Source organism: Spermophilus citellus (assembly GCF_964194105.1).
Source record: "Spermophilus citellus genome assembly, chromosome: 5".
In the NCBI taxonomy this organism is placed as follows: Eukaryota; Metazoa; Chordata; class Mammalia; order Rodentia; family Sciuridae; genus Spermophilus; species Spermophilus citellus.
Window position 1 is genome coordinate 168,319,702 of NC_138186.1, and position 24,237 is coordinate 168,343,938.

The 24,237-nt window shown below is 43.5% G+C and overlaps 1 protein-coding gene and 1 pseudogene across 7 annotated transcripts in view; one reads left to right on the forward strand and one right to left on the reverse strand.

Annotated features, from left to right (window-relative positions):
- The window catches only part of PRKN (parkin RBR E3 ubiquitin protein ligase), a 1,414,869-nt gene that overhangs the window by 746,961 nt on the left and 643,671 nt on the right, over window positions 1-24,237 (reverse strand). The gene's annotated exons all lie outside the window — the stretch shown is intronic.
- LOC308650433 (ganglioside GM2 activator-like) lies at window positions 8,301-8,907 on the forward strand (annotated as a pseudogene). The gene has a single exon. The product of its transcript is annotated as a ganglioside GM2 activator-like (transcript).

Consider the following 24,237-nt stretch of genomic DNA (forward strand, 5'->3'; position numbering starts at 1 on the left):
TCAGTTCACTAATCTTCTGTGGAGTCGAATCATCACTGTTTTAGTCAGCTTTTTTGCTGTTGTGACTAGAGGATCTGACCAGAACAACTGGATGGAGGAACGGTTTATCACAGTTCCGGAGGGAAGCAGCTCACATCAGAAAGCAAAGAGAGAGACTCTACTTGCCAGATACAAATATATATAAATACCAAGGCCACGTCCTAATTCCCACCTCCTCTGGCCTCACCCTACCTCTTCAGTTAATCCCCTCAGGGCTTAACTCACTAATTAAGCTAAGCCCACACCCAATCATTTCTTCTCTACAGCTTCTGAGCTTTCGGGAGACACCACGGCTGAACCATAACACCCACTAATCTCATATATTGTTGTTTTCCTCACAAGAGTCCATTGTCTGTCTGCTTTGTATCTTCCATGTCTCTTCTAAGCTCTCTGAACAAACAGAACACAATTATAATGGCTATTATTAATTTCCTTGAATAATGATTCTAGTATCTATTATCAGTTCTAGTTCTTGATTAATTTTTCTCTTCATTATTGGTTATTATAATTTCTTCATTATAATTTTGCCTCTTTGCATGACTTATAATATTTGATTAGATGCTAGACATTGTGTATTTCGTCTGGTTGGGTATTAACTATTTTTGTATTCCAAGAATTATTCTTAGACTTTGTGTTGCAATGTAACTATTTGTTTGGTAATAACTTTATCCTTTAGGATCTTGATTTTTAATATTTGGTAATTGGGTTCAGAAAAGCATTTAGTTTGGAGAAAAAAAAAAAAAACTACAGCCCGCAACTGAGGAAGGCCTTTCTGTGTCTTCTAGCGGACACTCCATTCATTAGGAATTTTCCAGGTGGCTGGTGGGGAGAAGTAGCATCGCCAGTCCCCGTGAGAGCTCGATACTGTCCCTCTGGTCCTTTCAGATAAGTCTTGCCGCGTCCCTGTCTGTGCACCTTTTCTCTTCCCATTAGATGTCCAGCTCCAGTGTCCGAGGTCCTCAGATCTCACATTGCTCACTTCTGTTCAGGGATTCTGCTGGACTCCGCCTGGGAAGCTCCTCGCTGGCGCATCCCGCGGACCCTGAAGGCACCGAGCCTGGGCCAGCCGGCCCCTTCATTCTCCCATCTCTCGGAATCACTGCCCTTTGCTGCTGGTTTCTTGAAAATCACTCTTAATATTTTTTGCTCGTTTCTGGATGACAAGGGATAGATCTCACCAAACTCACCATCTCGATGCAAGAAGACTGACACTTTAATAATACTAACTGTTAAAGATCCAGCTTGGACAGGGCTGGGGCGCAGTGGTGGAGCGCCTGCCTCGCATGTGTGAGGCATCGGGTTCCATCCTCAGCACCCCACAAATAAATAAAATAAAGGTATTGTGTCCATCTATAACTAAAAAGAAAAAAATTCAAAAATCCAGCTTGGCATGCATGTGAATATATATATACCATACACCATGCTCCTTTTACTGATTCGGTCCGTTCAAGGTATTCTCAGGTCATACGTAATGACAAGGATCGGCCTTCCCCAGGGTTGGCCCTCACTCCCCTGCTTTCTCTTTATAACCACGGCAGCAGGCGAGTGCAGGCCTAGACAGAAGCAAGTAAGGAGGACTTCAGGGCCCTCTCACCAGGTGGCAATTTCTGTCCAGGCCCCAAGTTTGCAGGGCCGCTGTCACTTAACATGAGAAGTTGACCAGAGAGAACCACAGACCTGTATGGCCAGCAGGTGACACTGGGATTTAGTGCTTCCTTATTTCCTGAGGATAATGAACGTTTATTGTTGAAGTAGCAGTTAACAAACTCCTGAAGGTCTTGGAGGAGTATGAACACAACCAGAGCATGAAACATTCCTGAAAGTGTCTGTGCAAAAACAGCAGCTCCAGAAGAAGCTGTGAGCTGCACTTGGACTGCACCCCAGAACCCCTGGGACGCACCGTAGTCCTCTGCCTGGGGAGGAGCAGTGACTTCCCAGCATGGGCTGTTGGTCTGTCTGCTTCATAAGCGGCTTCTCAGACTTGGGATGATTGTGAAGGAAAAGTAAATTTCATAGAAATATTTTTGATGTTGGAGTCAATGGAACAAATCAAATTTTAGGAAAATGTGTAAGACGTCGTTTTATTTGAATCGGTATTGATTATTTTGCAAGCAACTAAAAATATACATTTTGCTCTCAGTAGAAACATGCTACTTGTCTGTGGGGATAAGGAAGATCTGTGTAGAGGAGCAGCGAAAGTGAATGAATCTCAGGGTACCAGCTTTTGAAGTCACAGAATTCACCTGGGAAATATAAAGGTTCTCCAAGACATCAAGCTAAACTTAATATTAAATAAGATGGAGAGCAAGGCACTGTACATGGCACTAAAACTCTTGACCCTTCACTTTCCTTCAGCAGGAGAGGAGCTCTGGGGGAACAGAGTAAAAGCAGCTCTCCTCAGCGCTCTCTCCATCCTCCTCCCACCCCCCAGAGTGTCAAATTGCTGGGAAACAGGGTGGGAGGAGAAAGAAAACTCTTGAGCCTTCATTTGCTTTCTGTGTGAGTGTGACAGCCCACGCCCACTGCCAACAGCGCCTCTGGCTAGAGAGAAGAAAGGCCGTGTCCGGGATAAAAGGTCCTTGGGCTCAGTTTACTTTTCCAGCTTAGTTGAAAGCAGCAGAGATACAGAACAGCAGGGCATGGCGAATATGCCCACCCGACCCCTTAACTCTGCAGACTGGGGCCAGATGGAAGGATTAGAAGACGGTGACGAGAAGCACTGCATATAATTTCTGTTTTCTAAATCCATTTAATTCCAAAACATGAGTCCATTACTACAAAATTCTAAAGTATGACATTAAAATAACATAAAGGGATAGTCGATATCTATTTGTGTTTTATGCTCACAATGACATTACCGACTTTAATAAAGTTAAATGCATATTAAAACATAGCTGTCCTATTTGAACAAAATTAGGTAAGTGCATTTCTCTTAGAATTGCTATCAAATGCACAGGACTTTCCTTTTAAACATTTAAGATAAAATGAAACATTTATTTGTGTGATTTTATTCTGTCTAATGTCTATTTCTCCTGTCTTGTTTCCCATCCCTTAGCATCATTCCTACCAGCAGTCACTTAACAAATGGTTACTGAGTAAACTGAGAGCACCATCAACAATTATGGGAATTTAAAACAAAATGGAACAAAATCATATGCAATAAATTGATGCTTTGCCCCAGTTTCAGTAAGATGAGTCCTTCAGAAACATAAAGCAGATTCAACATTTAACAATTTCACTCAAATTACTTCCTCCTCTCCAGCTCTCCATCCCACTTGGAAAGCTCAGGCAAGTTCTCAGCATGGTCTGTGGGCGCTGCGTGTTGCGGGTCAGCCCGGGAACACCAGATTGTGTGGTTCCATTGGAGGGTGATGACCTGCTCATGTTCACCACTGTGTTTCTGGAACTTAGACTCCTGACAGGCTATACACTATACACACACACACACACACACACACACACAAACAAACAAATGAACCGTGAATGGCCAAGTGAATGAAAAATGAATGGGAAGTACACGCTCAACCAACAGCCAAATATTTTACTTATTTAGGGCAGTAGAAAATAAGCATTTAAAAAATGTTTTTGACTTTTACTCAAGGCAAGGTTGCTATGATTCATTCTTCATATTAAATGAAGGACTGTGCTTTTACAGAGATAGGTCTGGTCTCAGAATGTAGGACAGTGCCGAGTGGTCAGGCTGAAACAAGGACCAGGTGCAAGGACAGAAGTGCAACTGTATCCCGCTAGAGAACAGCTGTGGGGGTTGTTCTTCATTCTAAGAATGCAGGAAAATATCCCAGGATCACAACAGCAAGAATAAGACAACCAACAGAAGCCTCACAACTACACATTTCAGGAAAGAAATCAAAGGTATTGAGAGAAGTCTCAGCATATCAGAGGGTGATTTTATAGCCTGACACATGCTTATAGGGACATTTTGAGAATATATTTCTAAAAATGAAATATATCTCTCTCCAAATATATCAGAAATGAAAAGAGATCATGGAAACAAAGTGAAATGGCCGTGAAAGCTGAACGTGAGACTCCAGGCCCAACGGCAGGCGTCTGCAGGGTCTCCAAGTCTAGACTCAATGGGCACTACTTAAACTGTTGATGGCAGAATCATCAATTAAGTTTTATGGCAGAGCTGAGTAAGAAATCAATCAACAAAATATTAGTAATCCATCTGCTCATCACAACAAATTCTGGCAGACAACATTACTACCTTAATGATATGATATTGGGAGGAAGAAAAGAGTCAGGGAAATGGCTGAGCTTTTCCCAGAGGCATGTGGTACGGTTCCAAATCAATTTGGATTTACAGCTACCCCGAGCTCTCTGTAATAACCTCATTCCACAAACACTAAATTTTGAATACCTTTTAGAAAACCAGACTCAGTATACATCCCCAACAAGCAGGTGCTCTATCTCCGCGGCACTCTGAGATAGCCAAATGAAAGGCTTTCACACACAACCTGGGTTTGAAAATTACAGCTGTGGCTATATTTCAGATCTCGCTGTGGGAGATCCCTCACACTTTAGCAAGATACTAGAGTGAAAAGTGAAGTTCAACTGAAAAAAACTACAAAGGGAAGGAGGCAGAGCCGGATTGTCTAAGACCAAAAAATTGAGTTTCTTTTGAAGGAATGTAGGGAGGCAGAACTACAAAGTTAACCATGGAAATTCTTGTGAATTCTTGAGAGCCGGTAAGTAGAAGCTCAGGAATCACGGATAGAAGGAACACGTGTGTGTCTGGAAACTTGGCACCGTTGGTGACAGACAGAAATGTGCACTTGGCAGCTCTATCTCCTGGATATCTGTCATGTGTCCTTCAGACTCACCTCCACCTTCCCACCTGCCTTCTGCCCTCCAGAGGCTCACCTGCACGGGCCACATGGGCCTCACGTCCGTTGGGTCAACTGGGAGCTATAGAAGAAAATGGAGAAATAGTAGGAGGTTCATGTTCCTAGGACTCACTAATTCCCAGCCATGCTGATAACTGCACAATGCAGCCAAAGCCTGCTGTTTGGGGTCGATTTTATACCAGCATTTCCAACCAAACAAGTTCTAGCAGGAATCTGAACAAAGCCTGGGGATTAGCGGCCCCCAGATAAAAGCTGGAAAGGTTAAGGCTATCACAATCAGTGACGTCCATCAGTCTTCCCTGGATAGCGAATCATATTCTGAATGGAACACTACCAGTTTAAAATAACGGGAAATAGACAACGGGAATGCAAAGAAGAAATAGGAAAATAAATCCTAAGAGCATAGAACATGAGAAAAAGATGCCAGGGACTCTCTCGGAAAAAGAGGCTGGCTTTGTGATAGGAAAGTTCTTTACTTAGCCTTACGATTCTTGAGAATTTTATCAGCAAAGATAAAGTAATATGAGTACAGTAGAAAAAGCTTTAACAATCTCTGGGAAACCAAGAAATCTGGATAACCTTAAAATATTTCTGCAGTTTAGGAACAAAATAAACTACATAAAGAGGATCATAAAGAGGTGAAATACTGGGTTGGCTTCACTCAAACCTGGAAGGCAAATGGGAATGTGGAAATGAAAATTGGAGACAATGGAAATCGGAGCCACTCACCCTGAGAAGACCACTGCACAGAAACAATCACATTTCATAAGCTAGGAAACATCCTTCATTCTAGAGGTTTCAGCCAAATGAAAATAAACCCACCACCATCGGCACCACTATTCTGTAATAATTTAAGCCAAGAAAGGAGGAAAAAAGATATGTCAGTTTCCACAAGGAAGAAAAGCCGAAGCCGTAACACAAACTCGGGGATTCCTTCTAAGCCTTTTTAATACACACTGGAGATAAAATCACCCTCCGTGGGCATACTAGGGTCTGAGCAGTGAAATAAAATCCTTCTAGTTATGATGAGGAATGTTTATAAAATGTAGATGTGTTTAATTCCTACATGCTGATAAGAATATTCTCCTACTTAAAACACTGTTATCAAAATCAGGAAATGTTGGTAGAATACTTGTATCTAATTGATTAAATCTGATTCTTATTTGTAAATCGTATCAATTACATCAGTAATTGATAATGTCCATTTATAAGCTAAACAATAGGCTAGCCCCAAATCTCAACCAGGGACAGGAGTCTTATTTGCTCATGCCTGAACCAGTTCCTTAGTCGTTTTCTTCTTTCCTGATCTTGACATTTTCTGTTGAGTATAGGCCAATTTTTGTGAGGAATGCCCCTCAATCTGGATTGGTCTAATGCTTCTTTTCAGGAGATGCACACCATTGGTTGTCCCAATATTTCAACTTGAGTCGTCTGGTTCTGTGGTCTCGGCCAGGTTTCCTCACTATGTGGTGACTATTTTTCTCTCTCGTGAATAAGTATTTTTGGATGAAACATGTCAGGCTGTGCAAATGTCCTGGCATGTTAGCATCTATTGATTATCCCTGCCTGAATCAATTATTAGAATGATGATTAGTAAATTATGATTTTTCAAAATGTATTATTTTATATGCTTTTGGAATTTTACTGAAAGGAAGAGAACTTCCAACCATTTATTCATTTATTAATTTATGTCAGTATGCACACATGGATTGCTATTTTTTCCTGGGTTAATATCTATTGGTTATAAATTCCATTATTTGTTTTGATGTTCATATTCTCCTAGATCTAGCCAAAGGGAGCTCCTTGAAGCTAGATTCTACATGTTTTGTGTTAGTCTGCTTTGCAGTACTATGACAAAATACTTGAGATAAACAACTGAAAGGAGGAAAAATTTATTTTGGCTCACAGTTTCAGAGGTTTCAGTTCATGGCTGCTCCCTCCATTGTTTCTGGGCTTATGATGAGGCATTGCATCATGGTGGAAGAGTGGAATACAGCAAAGGGGCTCACTTCATAGTGGATAGCAGGCAGAGAGAGAGGTGGGGCCAAGGAAAAAATATGCTTTCAAAGCAGCCTCCAGTGACCCACTCTTCCAACTCCGGACCCCACCTCCTAAAGGGTCCACCACCACCCAGTAGCCCCACCAGCTGGGACCAAGTCTTCAACACATGAGCCTTTGGGGACATTCCAGATCCCAACCATCACAGCCTCTTCACTGTTGCAAGCATCTCCCTTCCTTTTAGGAACAGGCTCTGTGGTACCTTTGCTGCCTGAAGCCCAGAGCCCACCCCTCTCCATGGAATCTGGTGTGTTGGGGGGGTGAGAGTGTCAAGAAACTCCTGTCTACATTCTGGGGGCTCCTTCCTACTGCCATGTTGCTGCTTCTTGACCCTCAGAAATCCAATACAATTCTGTGTGTTCATGCAAAGACATCCATAACCACCCGGGTTCCTGTGGACAGCCCCAGTTTCCAGAGACCACGGATTCCAACCAGGCGCTGTGTGGGTTCTAGACTCCCCCTTTCAATGCTTGCAGCTTTTTTCTGTGGTGGTAAGAAATTTGGCTCCAATTACCCTCAATATTAGATATTTAGAAAATTCAGATATTTAGAAATACACAGAAAAGAGTTAACTGATAACCCAACCAGGACAAAAGCAAAACTACTGAGTTCATTTTTACAGTTATTTTGACTTCATAGTAAAGAGTTCTTGTGCTGAAGATTATTTGGTAACTTCCTGGTTCCCTGTGCTGTGTTATTCATTTGAAATGACATTACATTTATTTGTGTCTATAATTTATTTTAGCTTTATTCTCTTCTCTATGTTGATTTCTTTAAAAAAATAAATAAATAAATAAAACTTTCACATGGTTCCAAAGGCCAAAACCCAAAGTCACACGGAAGACCTATTCAGAGAAGAGTCACTCTCCGGACCCCACCCGTGCCTGGTCATGACTCTCCCCAGAGGTCCTCAATCCCACATGCCTACAGCTCATTCTTCCCCTCTCCTTTATGAAAACAAGCAGACACTGCCTCTTTTCTCATTTCTGAGGAGTCCAGCTCCTGGTAAGACCTGTGCGTGGATCTTCCAGGCCAACTGTGATCCGCAGTGAAAGCAGCACGCAGCCGTGCGTGGCCATCTGTGACAAGAGCTGCAGCCAGGACTGGGAGCCCCTGGCTGGTCACCTCTTCCCATACGTTCACCCCTGGCCCTGGAGCGTTCCTTCTAGGTCTCTCCCTGAGCCCTCAGGCTGGGCTCTGCCCCAGGCCCCTCTGAACCCTGAGCACATGCTGCATTTGACTTAGTCTGTGCTGAGCCCTCCACTGGTCTTGGGGCCAGAGAATGGCCAGAACGTTTGGGAAGTACCCTCAAAAGCAAGGTGAACTCGCGCGGATCCACCCTTCACCATGCATCCCTCGATGCGCATTCCGCTTCCCATCTTCCTGGGCTTGCTTCGGGCCGGCCCTGCTGCCTGGGCGCTCAGTCCTAAACCGCTGCCCCAGCTGGGTGGCTTTTCCTGGGATAGCTGTGATGAAGAGAAGGACCCTGCTATGATCAAAAGCCTGATGTTGGAACCCGATCCCATGGTTGTTCCTGGGAATGTGACTGTCAGTGTCAAGGCCAAGACCAGTGTCCCCTCACTTCGCCTCAGAAGGTAGAATTCACGGTGGAGAAGGAAGTGGCTGGCTTCTGGGTCAAGACCCATGTGTGGAGCAGCTTGGCAGCTGACCTACAAAGACTTCTGTGATGTGCTTAACACGGTGATGCCCCTGGGGACCCTGCCCAGAGCTTCTGCACACCTATGGACTTCCCTGTCACTGTCCCTCCAAGGAAGGCACCTACTTGCTGCCCAAGAGTGATTCACAGTGCCCGACCGGAGCCTCCCAGCTGGCTCAGCAGGGAACTCCACAGCATCCTGAGCAGCGGTGGGAAGCGTCTGGTCGTGTCAAGGTCTCTGCATCTCTAAAGGCAAATAAAGTGGCAGCAGCCACAGCAGAATGAAGGGATAGAGGGAAGGCCTTTGTCTTCCTTCTCCTGTTTGCCAAGGCCCACTTTGACTCTCTGCCTGTCTTCAGCCCTTTTCTGTGGTGATTCTGCTGCGCTCACTAAATGTCCTCATGTGCCACTTACATTTCAAGCTGGGACAAGCAGCTCTGAACTAAGGGACGGTGAGTGCGGCAGTTTCCGAGAGCCCAGGATGTCTGGGGGCTAGCCACATCCCTCTCCTCCCCACCCAGATAACTTTCTAAGAGCTTCTTTTATTTCCAAAACAGTCAAGGAGAGGAAACCAACGTTACTTGGGGATTTAAATTCAGACTGACCCAGTCTTGGCCTCCAAAAGTACCTTTTTAACTTTCTCTTTCTTTTTGGTCACTAACTGAAAAGCAGAGTTCAGGGTATTAACATTTTTCATCCTACTCCAAGCCCCTCCTATAGTAAAGGGGCTGAAGTAGTTGATCTCCATCTGTTCCTCCATTAACTTCTGTAATTAATTTTGCATTCTTTTCTAGGTTTGCCTACTGACACTGGGCACAGTGTATCCTGGAGAGGTAGGGTGTATGTGTTGAGGTTCCCTTGCAGGAGTTATTTTAGGAATGCTGTAGGTGTTTACGAACAGTCACCAATTCTGGTGGCTTCAGGGCCAAGCAAGAGACATCCGTGAGCAAGAAGGAGCGCTAGAAACATTCTGCTCCAGGTGTGACCTCCACTTTTCCTTACTGGATAAAGATAATGTATGCCATGGATACAACAAGCACTCCTCATACTATACAAAAATAATAATAATAACTGCACCGATATAAGGCAGCTGAGCTCCAGCCTGTAGTTGGAAATACGATGTAATGGAGGATGTACTTCAGTCCATAAGGGGCAGCTGCAGTCTAGCCAATGAGTGCCATATAAAAATGTTCTGGGTCCAGAAATGCCAGATAGTCACATTTTTTTCCCATTTGGAGGCCAAAAATGCAGATTTTTAAATATGAAATTTTACAATTTTTATGTATTGGCAACTACTTGTTCTTTTTTATACACTGTTGGGGCCAAAAGGGCCAAATGGACTTTTCTGGGGAAATCTGGTCCATGGATGGCCAGTTTGCAACCTCTAAGATAAGACTGTCATGATGACTCCACAGCACCATTTCTCCCTCCATAGGGCCAAATCCATAGTGGCTGGCCCCAAGGAGACCTGCCAGTGCTGGAAGAGGTCCAGGTGGCCTCTCAGCAGTGACCTGCATGGGTCTTGAGGCTCCCTGCTCCAGCACTGGAGCCCCTTCAGGTGAGGGACTGATGCTGAAGAACTGGCCCCTCCAGCAGCTGCCTTGTGCAGCAGAGATCTGATGAAGAGAAGTGGATTCTAGGTCTGGCTGCCTGCATTTTTCCACTACCCTGTTGTGCTGTGATAGCTTTCTGAACCATGGACAGCCCCACATGCCAGGCTTATTTGAAGCCTGAATTGGCAATAAATCTTTTTAACTTGCTGATTAAAAAAAAAAGTGAGATGACCCTGACACCCTATAGATCCACTGACTCTCAATCAGGGTGCTGTTCCATGAGGGACGATGGAATAGAGGGGAATCCTGGTGCTCCTGAAAGCATCCCTTAGACCACTGCCCCGAGTGACTAAAGGCCCCCCTCTTTCCTTAACAGGTTGCTGCTTTCATTGGCCAGTCTGCTACCTGACAGCTTAGCTCTCTTTGACAGCAGATGATTTCCTCTTCATTCCTACACAGTGGCAATCCAATAGGCGTTTTTTTTTGTTGTTGTTGTTGTTGTTGTTGTTTTTGTATTTTGCTTTTTTTTTCTCACTTAGCAATATGCTCTAAAAGCTACCCTACAATTTAGAGTAGAGATCTGGGTGTGTAGAGGTGTTAATCATCTCTTTTCTCTACTGTGGGGTAGCCCATCAAAGGTTTGTTCCCTCATGGATTGAGACATCAGTCCTAGGATGTATCCAATATTTTTTGACTACAATGACCTTGGGTGTACAAATGTTCATATTATTGGAAGATAACTCATTCATGGTGTTGTAGAAAATACACATCTTAAAACATATTATCTTGAGTAAACCTGCAGCTTGATTTCTAGAACAGGGATTTTTATAATCAATCCTTTAAAAAGGAAGCCCACTGTTCCGATTTTTTCCTTGGCAAGCATTCCCACAAGTGAAGCAGTAGGTGAGATTTTGCTGACTGTGGGTTCTACGATTTTATGTTAACAAATCACCAAATTATGTCCATGGAGAAAAGATCTCACACAACAAGTGCTCCACCGAGCTTCACTCTTTGCTAGGTGGGGAAGCTTCCTTGAGATTATAGATTGTTCTTTCTCCCTCTCCTGCAATAACAAGGCATGGGCTAAGGGTGATGGTCACTCAGGAAAAAAAGAGATAAATCAAAGGTACTTGCAAAGGGAAAGCACTGTAGCAATCCAAGCTTTTAGAGAGAAATGCAAGACCAGCTGGATCCAGGGCTGTTCCAGTCTTGCCTCCGAGGTCGGGTTTCAGTCTTAGCCCAATTTTCAAGAGTGGCATTTGTAAGCTGCAGACTGTCAGCTACGTTCTCCTTTCTGAAGTCTGCTTGCAACGCATTCCTCTTCCTTCCTTTCTCCCCTATCACCTTTAACTGCTCACCCTGCTACTCTCTGAAATTGAAGCAAATTGCAATGTATTTTATATGATTCGAGCTGCAAGAATTGGGGAGTTGTTCGAGTATAAAGACCGTAATATAGGAAAGTCCTTGGGTGAGAAAATAGTAAGCAGAAAATGTTCACATCTCCAGACTGAAAGTATGAATACTTATACGTTGCAATCAATAGAGGAGGCTGAGGTCAGAAATCAAATGTAAATGACACATTCATGGAAAGTATTTGCTTGCAAGATAGGATATTTCATTCTTAGAGAGGGAAATCAATTTGTTCTAAATTGACTGACATTCGTTTACACAAAACAGAGCCTTTGTACAATAGAGCATAAACTGACAAGATAAGTATTCATTCTGAGCCTCTGAAATGGAAAGGAACAGTTCAAAACTGCCAAGATGAAGGTCTCCATCTGGCATTTCAAATTTACTGATATTTTATGAAAGTCAGTTTTATGCTATGGGGCCATTCCCTGCCAAAGAAATAAAAAGGTGGGACTAATTTGTGTTTGTTTGTTTGTTTTGTAAGTGAATTCACAGCAAAGGTGACAGGTCTGTGTTTTACCATTCTTTACCAAGTCACATGTGTCGTGCACGGGAATCTGATTTATGTGAGTAACATATTAATCACAACAGACCAGACGAGACGGGGGCCCCTGACTACTTTTCCATCACCCTCCTTCCACGCCAAATGTTGCTGCACCTGGAGCCCCAGCCTCTCCCTTGGAAAAACACACTCTTCACCTATTCCTCCTGTTCTCGACAGTCAAGTATATTGGACTCCTGAGCTCCCCTGCCTGCCCCTGTCCCACCTCCTTCATCACCCATCTTGGAAAGGGGAGAGCCAATGCTTGGTTCATTATTTGGGCCATGTTTATTGTTAGGAGAACCAATAAGAAGTGGAGTATTAGGAGGTCACACAGGTTACCTGGAGTAGTCTCCTCACAGCTGTTCACTGGGTGATAACAGCCCTGAGATTACAACTTATACCAGCTGAAACCCTGAAGGTGGTCTTCGGCCTCAAGCCTAACCAGGCCTCTGCTTCAACCTAGCCTTGACCAGAGCCAGGCGTGGATCACTGGGCCCAGGGCTCCCAAATAAGAAAGTGGTCCTCAATTCTCATTTCTGTTTATGATTCCCTCAAGAACTCATGGCAACGGAGGGATAGCAGGATGGATATGAAGCACCGCAGGCATGGCATACATAATTGTCTTGTCATAAATATTGTGAAAACATCTAATTTAGATCAAATGATGGAAAAATCAATACTTTCAACATGATACTGAACATTTTGACAATTAAAAATATAATCACATATTTCAAGATTATTGGAGAACCCATTTGTTATAACATCTGATGCAATGCTTCTTCACAAGAAATGTCATTTTGATCAGCAGAGACCCATCAGCACTGGCTTTGGTGTCTAATTAATTCAGATATTTTCTCCATCATGGTAAAAGACGCCTTTTAAAGAAATCAAATCCATCATTTTCTGAAACTTTGCCTGTCCCAGCCAGAGACCATAGGCTCTCAGATTTCATAATAACCTTTCATTCACTCAGCTCTTCCTTTGCAGTTTGCTTTCTACTAGACGAGTTGCATTCATCTTAAAATACACCAACACCCAGCATGCAGAACGAGGCCTCCAGGGAGAGCACCTTGCTCCCTGGGGGCACCTGTGGTGTGAGCTGGTTGTCTCTGCAGGGAGCACATGGCTCTGGGGAAAGATCTGGACCAGAGCTGAGCAGCAGGGGTCACAGGAACCTTCAGAGGCTGACTCAGACTTTAAGGGCTCAACTGTAGGCAGAACACAATTGGCTAGTGCTGATATCTCACTCTGGACACACGTGGAAAGTGGACCGCTTCCAGATTACCTGAAGAGTCTGAATCACCAACCAAACCAAAGCATTTGTATTATCTCAGTGCTTATTGGTAATTAAGCACTTATAGCCTTGCTTTCACAAGGTGACATGAACGATTTATACTTAATATGGAAAACTAGAGTATGTAAACTGATCACTTCAGTGATTTATAACTTTCTTCGACTTTTCATAAGGGTCCCTAATATTCCTTATGTACAAGGATTTGTTTTCTCCTGAAAGCATGAAAATATTTTGAGAATAACTCTCTACAATAAAAAAAAAACCTAAATAAGTAGATGGAATTACAATGTAATGACTTTATATTGTATTAAACTCTAAGATAAATATAAAATGTATAGTCCTATGTTTATATTATTATTTCCTCATAATTTAGCTTTGTTGCATTACCTGGGTGTCACGTCATTCTTCAGCTATTATATAGCAAAATGTAAATATAACAAATTCTTGTGCATTATGTACTTTTAGCTACTATAGTAATCAACTATATTTAAATTGTTTACTGCTTATTCAACATTTTGGGATGAAGTACCAAGATATTTTGGTACTTATTCTGTTATCAGAACCGTAATCCTTAGGGCCAAGATTCTATGTTTAACATATACTTTTATAGAGAAAAATGAGCTATATGGAAACCAACAAGTCTCTTTACCATTTAAGTGTGAAGCCTTGGCTTAAGTTTCTTCCTGATGCACCTTTCCACTGAGTCCTGGATGACTGTATGTTCAATGAGTACATAATAAGTGCTACAGCTGTCCGGATGTCATTACGATCTCTAGGACCATGGAAGCCATGGGCTTAAAGAACACTTGGAAGGGAAGTGAAGTGCTTCCGGCTTGGGCATGCCTGGGTGCATCCTCAGGCTGCAAAAGATGGAATTAAAGGTGTAGGTCAAGCAAGTCTCAGGAGGCTGCTATCTACCGATCGCTGGGATGATGTACTGTGATCACTCCAGAACACTCATGGCTTATTGAGCTGATGTACAATTAATCTGCTGAGCAGTGACAAGACCTAGCTGAAGAGCACTTTTGAAGCTTTGGATATCTGCACGCCAACGAATGCTTGGGCAGTTCTCTGTGCATGCTTTGTTAGCACTACAGACTACAACACACCTTTAATCTGTGATTCCACATATGCTAAATAACCTCACTTAAAAATCACAAGTGGTTTGGCTCAGCTTTGGCTCAGTATAAGCAACCCAGAAAGTACATCTGCCTTTGCAACCTGTGTTAGAGCTCATGAGAATAATGAAGAGCCGCCTGGCCGGCAGAACACTGCAGGGGAATGCCACAGGCAGCGGTGGGACGAGCCCCTTCACCACCTGTGGCTGAGATGGTGGCAACCCCTGCATTTGCATTTAGCATTAACAAGATACAGGTAATGCAGAGATGGAAATATTTTTTAAAATAAGCATTTTGCTGGGCATGGTGGCTCATGCCTATAATTTTAGTAACTTGGGAGGCCGTGGCAGGAGGATCACAAGTTCAGAGTCAGCCTCGGCAAATCAGAGAGACTCTCATCAACTTAGTGAGGTCCTGTCTCAAAATAATAAATAAATAAATAAATAAATAAATAAAAAGAGGTGGGGATGTGGCTCAGAGATTAAGTGTCCCTGGGTTCAATCATTAGTACTAAAAAAAGTGTTTTTCTCTCTACCATTAAAAAAAAACCTAAATAAGTAGACGGAATTCAATGTAATGACTTTATATTGTATTAAACTCTAAGATAAATATAAAATGTATAGTCCTATGTTTATATTATTATTTCCTCATAATTTAGCTTTGTTGCTTTGCCTGGGTGTCACGTCATTCTTCAGCTGTTATATAGCAAAATGTAAATATAACAAATTCTCTTAGAGATGATATTGAAAAAGTTTTTATTTGAATGTCATGGAGTAGTTGATGAAGTTGGAAGCAGCTGATAGTCTAAACATTTTAATTTTCGTTATGTTACAACTTCGAAGTGTTTGGTGATGGACAGGTATATGTAAGTAAGTAGAACAAGAAACTCAAGCTTACCAAAATATAATTGTTTTAAGTGGTATGGATGGTTCTTACAGCATTCTCTTATCTGATCACGATGGTAAACCCATCAGCTAACTACCATCTTGAGCTCCTGGTTATGGATGACAAAATCAAAACAGAGAGATAAACTATTCAGGCCATGGTCATGCAGCTTGCTACAGTCTAGAGCTGGGATTCCCACTTGGGCCTCTGGCTTCAGAGCATCTGTGGAGTGAGCCTCGGCAAGTGCTCTCCCCGTGCCCACTCACTCACTGTGCCCAAGACCAAGCACTGTCCTTCTGAATCAGCAATTTACTGTGTTTCTAGTCTTCACATTTTATGTGAATTCAGTCTAAGGCTCTCCTGCTTTTGGAAATCCTAATCTGTTCACAAATTAACTATATTAATTTTGACATGCTTCAAAGTGACAATCACAAACCATCAGTGATGCTCTGAAACTTCCCCAGGAAACAACCATGTTTAAGTTTCCTCTGGTTATTTATTCTGCCAGAAAATCACTCTCATTTCCAGTACGAAAAACCTCAGTATACTCTTAGGTAGAAAATGGTACGCAGGCATAAGTGGAATGGAAAAGGGACATTTTTACCCTGTCGGAAAACTAAAGAAAGGGCAATTTCTTCAAGGGTAAGCTCATGCCCCTTCCTCTGTGAGGTCTTCTGATGGCCACGGGTCTAGAACTAAGCTTCAGCTGGTGTTTCCAGAGTATTCCATATAAGCCTGTATGTCGTTAGAGTCGACATTTTTATAAGGCATCCTTCCATAAGGCACTAACTACCCATTGGGGGAATGTGCCGTGTTGATTTCTGTGTTGCTGGACCTTAGCATGGTCGCTGGTATACACCAGGTGCTTAACACGTGTGTGGAGGGAAGGGAGATAGCAGTCAAAGGAGGGGTGGGGGGACAAAAGATGTCTTCACTTGGTGTGTGACACAGACACACCAGATGCTTTTTGCTTTCCTATAATTTCCCACATCACTATGGTAACAGAAAAACACCATCACACAGGAACGGTGGCTCTGGGGTGGCTCACAGGTACAGTGCTCCCACGTGCATGCAGGACCCCATATTCAGTCTCCAGCGTCAAAATACAAGAAGAAAAAAGAGAGACACTCTAAATAATTCTTCTGACCCAGATTCTGAAGAACAGAAAGAAAATCCATCAGAAACACCGAGGCTCCCCTGTTGTCGGGTTTCCCAGGGGACTTTCCTGAGGACCCCTCTGTGCTTCTCCAGCAGAGTCAGATGTTAAAAACCTTGGTCGGTTGTGGATGCCTTTATCTAAAACATGGGTCCACTCTGCAGTGTTATTTTTAACCTGATAAGTAGAAGTTAAAACAACTGCTACTTAAAAATCGCACTCTTTTTCTATCTACTACCACATAGAGGCTTAAATTCCCCTCTGGAACAAGTAGTCCAGGGCTTTGTGTCAAAGTATCTAAATGGACATTTTAATACCAAATGAAGCACAGGCCCTGCTCTGAAATGGAGAGGTTTGGGGCAATGTGGAGGGAGAAGCAGCAGGGTACATCTGTGCAGATTATCTCTCTTTTGAAGAAGAAAGCCCCAGGCCCTAGATGCTGTGTGTTCCTGGGGAGAAATGTATGGAAACTTCTGGCCTCAAAAGCTGCTTTTTAGGAAATATGCAGTAAATAGATAAGAAATGGAAGAACTTCTTCTTTGAGAGACTCTGAGGAAAGCTGTGCACAAGTATTATTGCTTTAGGGTGTTGGCCAAAATGGGAGGTGAGCTGAGGAGGGAGATGGTCCTACTGCGAGGCAGAGCCTGGCACCTCTTGGCCCCAGGGCTTCAGCATTAGGAACTTGTCCCCCCACATGGGGGCCATTAACAAAGCCAGGAGGGTAGCTCCTTTACTGGCTTCAAGGTGGCAGGCCACAGTGGATTTCCCCAGGGGGAGCTGGTCATGGCAGGAGAAAAGGAACATGGCGGAGACAATGTGGGAATCAGAGAGGGTCGCTGTACGGCTCATCAGATTAGCTACCTGGTGAGGCCCAGAGGGGTACCATGGTGATGTTTAGAATTCGTTTTTAAGTGATAGGATAGAATGACCAGAAATACAGCTGGATCGGAGGTCCACCTTTATAGCTCTGACACCAACCACTAAAGTGACTGGATGTGAACCCAAAGACATCAGAACCTGTGGTACATGGTCACTTGCCCTTCCCGGTCTGGTAGCTCCCAGCACTGCCAGAGCCTCAGGGACCTCACTAGAACAAACCCACCCTCCACCCCCACCCCACTAGTGGCATGTAGAAATTCTCTTTCCAGGAGATTCTGTCTCAGAGATACTTCATGGAAAACTAGGTTACAGTCTGCAGAAAGGAAATGGGGACAAGGAACATCAAACACTTTCTATCAAGGACTTTGTGCCAAGGTTGTTGTTTGGTTTCTAATCCACTGGGACGGGAAATCCCTGGAGTTGAGGGATGCGGCTCCAACTCCCCACAGGCGGCCATGCTGTGAGCACGCCTGTGGTCAGGGAACGCTCTCAAGTGTCTGGCCGGCTGGCTTACATGCCCCCTTCTCCTTGGACGTTACTCTCTGCTCCTGAGCACACGCTCCGGCCAACGTATTTCAGCAGCTTCCAGTCTGCAGGTGCTCCTGAGGACCGGCTCCTCTCGCTCTGCTTGGCCTCACCCTTTATTCTCAACCTTGACTTTGTCCACTTGTCCCCACTGATGGCCATATGATCTTGTATTTCCTTAACTGCCCACAGCTATCTTGGATGTCATTTATGTTGTGTGGTTGTCCTTGCATGTCCATGTCGTGGCATTGACCCTAAGATGCATGTAAGACGTGGTCTCACCTACACTTTGTCTACCCTAACTCCTGTCCCACAAGGACCACTGGCCAGCCCGGGCTTGGTCTAGAGCAGGGGACGGCTTGTAGTGCCCGGCACCCTCCCTGCTGCCCGTGTCCCCCAAGGGCCTGGAGCTTACACAGGCCATCCTTGTGCCCCTGATAAAGGACTCCCCCCACATTCCTGGAGCAGCCAGGCCCACCCAGGCATCTCCACAGGGAGGCCACTGCTGGGAATCTGACGGGCTCTGCTTGTCCTGCCGTCCCAGTTACTGGGCACGTCTGAGAAATCTTGTTCGTGGAGTCTGCCTCCTGCTTTCCTTCTGCGCTCTTCCTCCTGCCACCCTGACAAATCTCAGCGCCCTGCACCTGTTTTCCTTCCCATGTAGCCCCTCCCTGTCCTGCAGCCAAGCTTCCTTTGGCCCTTACATGGGCAGGAGCCCGTTCTACCCTTCCCTGCCAAGGCCTGCTGCATATGTGCCCCCAACCCTGTGCATATGGAGCGCCTTCTGCAGAACACACCAGGCGGGTGCCTCAGCTCAGCAGCTCAGGGACACCGCTACAGTTACAGGTGCTGGAGGGAGGGGCCCTGATGGGGTGTCTCCTACTGCTGTGTCACCTGCAGGTCAGCACTGGTCAAATATCTCCATGACCTCTCAGTGGGCTCTTGTGACTTGCCACCCAGGGCATCACCACTGTCTGCACACCAAGGCCTCATGCCAGCCTTGCCACCCAGCGGCTCTCCTGCCCAAGCTGCAGGTCCCTTGGAGTATTTCACTTGCACTCTGCCCTGTCTTCTCCATGCCCTTCCCATGTGGCTGCGTTCAGACTCCCACTGAGAGGTAACGCCTAGTCCGCCTGCCACTTCCTCCACTCACTACAACACAGCTGCTGCCACCTCCGTCACCACACAGCTGCCATGAAGCTCCTGCATCCAGCCTGACTCCATTCCAGTTAGGTGTGGCTGTTTCTGCCGTCTCAGAACCCGGCTCAGAGCCTGAGACCAGGAGTGCTGGCCACTGAGAAGGAAGAAAGAGGGGATCTGAGACCTGGACTCACAGCCACAAGGCAAAGCCAGGAGCAAGGAGGCTTTCGGGGAAACTCAGGAGTTAGAGGCCCTGGAATCCCTTGATATGCAGGTGGATACACACCCTCCTGGGGAGGCAGCAAAACATCTAAAGGCAAGAAAAGAGATCCCTGCTAGGAGCAGATCCCCAGTGTGCGGCTCATGGGTATTCTTCTGATCCTGACTCCTCCCCATCCCACCCCCGTGAGCCCCCAGTTGGAGAGGTCAACTAAGGAGTGAACAGAAGAGGAATGATGCCTAGTAAGAAAAAGAAATAGAAAGAAACCACAGCAGGTCTCCTACCCTGAGGAAAGACAGAGCGGTGAGAGAGGAAGACATTTGATTTAAATGAGTGACACTGAAAAAACACTGTACATTTTAGTACCTAAAAATGATCAGCACAGTTAAGGAATTCACCCAGATTCTTCCATGGCCTGAGAAGAACAATCCTAGGGTGATCTGGGAATGCTGAGAAGCAATTCAGTTTCCTTGTGCATGCACCCTTCTGAGTTCTTGCATGTTCAATAAAATGATGACATTATTTACAGGGAGATGTGTTAGCTTGTCATCCAAATTAGACTGCATGTTTGAATAATTCCCACAGTGTCTATGTTGCTGTGGGCATGGCGGGTACTGGATGGGTATGATGGAAGGAACCTGACCCCCCATATCCCTCTTAACATCTAACCCTTCTTCCTCTCTTGGGGGAAGGGTAGCATTTAGGATCACACTTATTCTCAAACATGCTGATGTAGGAAATAAGATTATCTTCAGCAGGCAGCTAAAGAGACCATCTCTCTTCTTGATTGCTACACGTTGCAAGGCAATACAAAACCAGGTAACAGAAAAAGTACATATGCCAGGAGAAGTCCCAGCCCAGGTAGCTGAGACTGACTCCTGCTAACTGTGAGTAAAGGGATGTCCCAGGAACCTGAGCCACTTTCTAAATTCAAAACTATTCACTCTGATTTCCCTTCTGCTATGGAAAAGCACCTCAGCCTCATCAATGTTACCTGACTTAGCACAAGGCTTTGGGTTGCTGTAGCAGACAGGATAAGTGGCTCGGAGTTCAGGGCTAATCGAAAAGTTGACTTGAACAACCTGTATTCATCTCCCTTACGACACACATCACTCGTCTTGAACCATGTGTTCAATTTTAATTTCCACTGCTGCTCCATATCCTTCTTTTGAAAATTTTATTTCTGATAATAACAATGAGTGATATCTTAAGGCCACCGGGCAAAACGGCAAAATGGTGCTAAGATTACCCACTTTTGCACATTTCCATGCAAGCAATACCTACTTGTCCTACAGAAAAGAGACTCCTTGGGAGACAGGAGGCAGAAGAGAACATTTTGAAATATCAAGAGAAAACAGAAACATAATCAAATATTGAGACAAATTTCCTTCCGCTGGTATACATTTGGGGGCCCCTGGGAACACAGGCCAATTTGCCCCACCTCTGGACAGAACACACTAAGTTCACACTTAGAGCTATCAAATGCGGGAAGTCTTCTCTGTGGTTACTGTGGTTTCTTCCTTCAAAGATCTTGCATGACTGTCCCCCTCCGGATGAAGGAACCAGACCTGAGAGATGTCCGTGCACAGTGCCGTGGTCACAGAGCATGGCACAGGAGTGCTACCCTGTCCTCCTCTCAGCTGAGGGATGGCCAATGTCTCCAAAGCCCCAGGAGGCCCCAGTCGGTGCAGAATGAGAAGCTGTTCTCCCAGGGCACCTGGGTCACACTCCCTATGCTACGGGTCAGAATCTGACAAGAGGGGGTGGGCAAAGCAAAGGGAGCCCTGATTTCAAGACCCTCCATGACATCCTGTCTGCCGTGCAAGAGAGGCTGCCCCGAGACCCTGCCCCTGCGTCCTGCTCCAGTTTACGGCCTCTTGCATCCTGGACAGGGGTGTCCAGGTCCCCTGATCCTGATGACCTGAGTTACCTCCCCTCCATCACCTTTGCAGCATTCCACAGGTGCTGACCCTGGTCGTATTTGAGTGTATTGGAGTCTGGGACAGGTGCTGATCACTCAGAAACCTGACTGGCTTTCATCCTTCTGGAATAGCTCTTCCATGAAGACATTTATGGATATCTTCAGTCTTAAACACTTGGAATTAGAGCATCAGGAAATTGGGAGAGGAATTTTTTTGTTGTTGTTGTTGTTTGTTTTTTTAAGCTTTATCCTCTACTTGCTAGATGCATGAAACCCGAAAATGTGCTGTGCTATCAAGGAATGCATAACACCGATAGAAGAACATAATTTATGATCTGTAATTTACAATGTATTCTTTATTTTATACTTGTGTTTTTAGTTATAACTGAGAAGCTCCTTTTTTATATAGAAGGAATATACATAACTAATATTTGAAGTCTGAAGAAATTTTGAAGATCCTCCAGCCCTAAAACATCATCTTGCAGGTCACCTGGTCACATTCCTTTAAGGAGTTAAGTGGAGGTCCCACAGGTGCTCTTATAGTTAAAAGATGATTTTTAATTGATTGAATTTTTTCTTAGAAATCCTTTTCTGTTAATAATTTATCAGAAAACTAGACTTTTGAAAAATGTCGCATCAGCTGAAACAATGTTCTTCACCCATTGAAAGTTTCTCCCTGTGCTTTCCTCCTGTCTCTGTCTTGTTTACTTCTTTTCCTCCAGAATCTGGAATTATGTCTCCACACTCAACAGATATTTTTTGAGGCCTAAATCAATACAGTCAAAACAAAAACACCATCCTTTGAACTCTGAGGTAGCCCTAGAAGATGTTACATACGCCACATGGAAACTTCAGTGTAACTGGCCCTAAAGCAATCAATACACACGGTGTAAGCAATGTCCGGAAAACAGGGTCATACATTTGAAAAATGTGAAAAATAAAAGCCAAAAAGCAATATAAGTTATTTTTAAGCTTATAAAACTAGCCTCTTAATTTTGGCAGTTATTCTTATATAACATGACGACATTTAAAAAGAGACTATGCATTATCACCTCGTATGGTGTTTTATATGTTTGATACCTAATGAAGTGCTTAGCACAACCCTATCAGACACTATCATTATTCCAATTCTAAAAGTAAAGAAAGGAAGATTGTGTTCAAGGTCACACACTAGTACTGCTTGCAAAGTAACTGAACCTCAGTTTTTCTTGTTCTAATGCTTTTGAAGCCATAATCTCTGCCTCAGTAAATTGATCCCCCAAAAGGTAGACAATACCAAAAACAAGCATGTTTCTTTTAAATTATTATTTTCCATTAGGCATATATGCCTTTCTAGAAAGTTCCATCTATTTAAGAAGATTATAGGATGGTACTCAGGAGAGGGACAGAAGAAAATATTAGACTTAGAAGAATTAGCAATGTTAAAGTGCACTGCAGTACTGATTTTGTCAACATTTAATTTCTCTTAGAGTAGTGTTGTAAGTCAAACAGAATAACTTAAAACAAAAAATACTTTAAGACAACTGATTTGCAATACTTCATTAACATTGAAACTTACTATAGGTGGGCATGGTGGTGCACGCCTGTTAGCCCTGTGTATAATTAAATGCAAGTTCAAAGCCAGCCTCAGAAACTTAGAGAATATCTAAGCAATTTAGCAAGACCCTGTCTCAAAATAAAATAAACAAATAAATAAAAAAAGCTGGGGATGTGGCTCAGTGGTTACATGCCCCTGGTCCAACCCTTGATACCCCCCCAAATATAAAATATTGAAACTTAGTGCATCTTTGTCATCCAAAGAATGGTAGCCTTCCAGTTTATACCCAAGACTCTGCCTTGTCAGGGAAAGACAAGTATAGATCAGAATAGGATGCTGACCTTTTATCATTGAGTTATGGTTTAGCAGCATGGAATTGCTAGTCACCCAAGAATACCAGCTAACAGCCTTCACTATGTGTATAATTAAATGCTAGACAATTAATTTCAGTGACATTGAATTTTTCTAAATACAGATCAGAAATTTAAAAATGAGATATGCTTTGCCACTATATAATTTATGTATAAGATACGTTCTCTCTGAACTCCACTTCTCCATGATGATATGCTTAACACATATATCAGAAGTAAGTATATTTTTTGTGTTCAAAATTTAGACAATATTCCATATCATGTGGAAAAAAAACTCTGCAAATTACAAAGGAAAAGTGACAGCAATTTAGATAAGTGACTGTGGCAGTTATTGAATGTCATAGTGTTGTGTGTCAGAATGTGTAGGGTGATGTGGCTTTGGAGGCAGGATAAGAAAAGGAATGCAGCAGAATGAAATCTAGACATAAGACACAAAGTGAATATTGGGAGAGCCTGCGATCCCTTTCAACCAATGGGGAAATATGCTTTTAACTCAACAAATGGGCAGAAAAACAATTCGTAAATTTTGCAGGGGGGGTAAATAAGTAAAATTAGATTCATAAGAATCTTTTCACACTGAAAATAAAGTCTACATACATCAAGTATTTAAATGTCTAAAAGTATAAAACTATTAAAATAACTAGAAAATATTTTTGTAAATATCTGTAATGATCTTAAGTGTAGAGAAGATCCTGCTAAAAATGATAGAGCTAAAAGGTGTAACCCCATAAAGAAGTCAATGCTTACAACTACATCAAAATTCACAGCTTCTATAATTCCATAGAGAACATGTAGATGATGCTACTTAATGGTAAAAAAAAAAAAAATCTTTGCCAAATATGTGATGCACAAAGGGTCACAATAAGAAATGTTTCTAATTGCAGTTATAAAAAAATGACCACACAGTAATAAAGACTTCTTTCAACTATTGGAGAAGGGTAATGAACATGAGATTTCCTATTTCACATAGGTAATTTAAAAACACTGAAAGAATAAAAGCATCTAGCACTAGAGAATGCCTAGAAACTGTTCAGAGTTTTGGGCAAAGGAGAAACAGAGCCA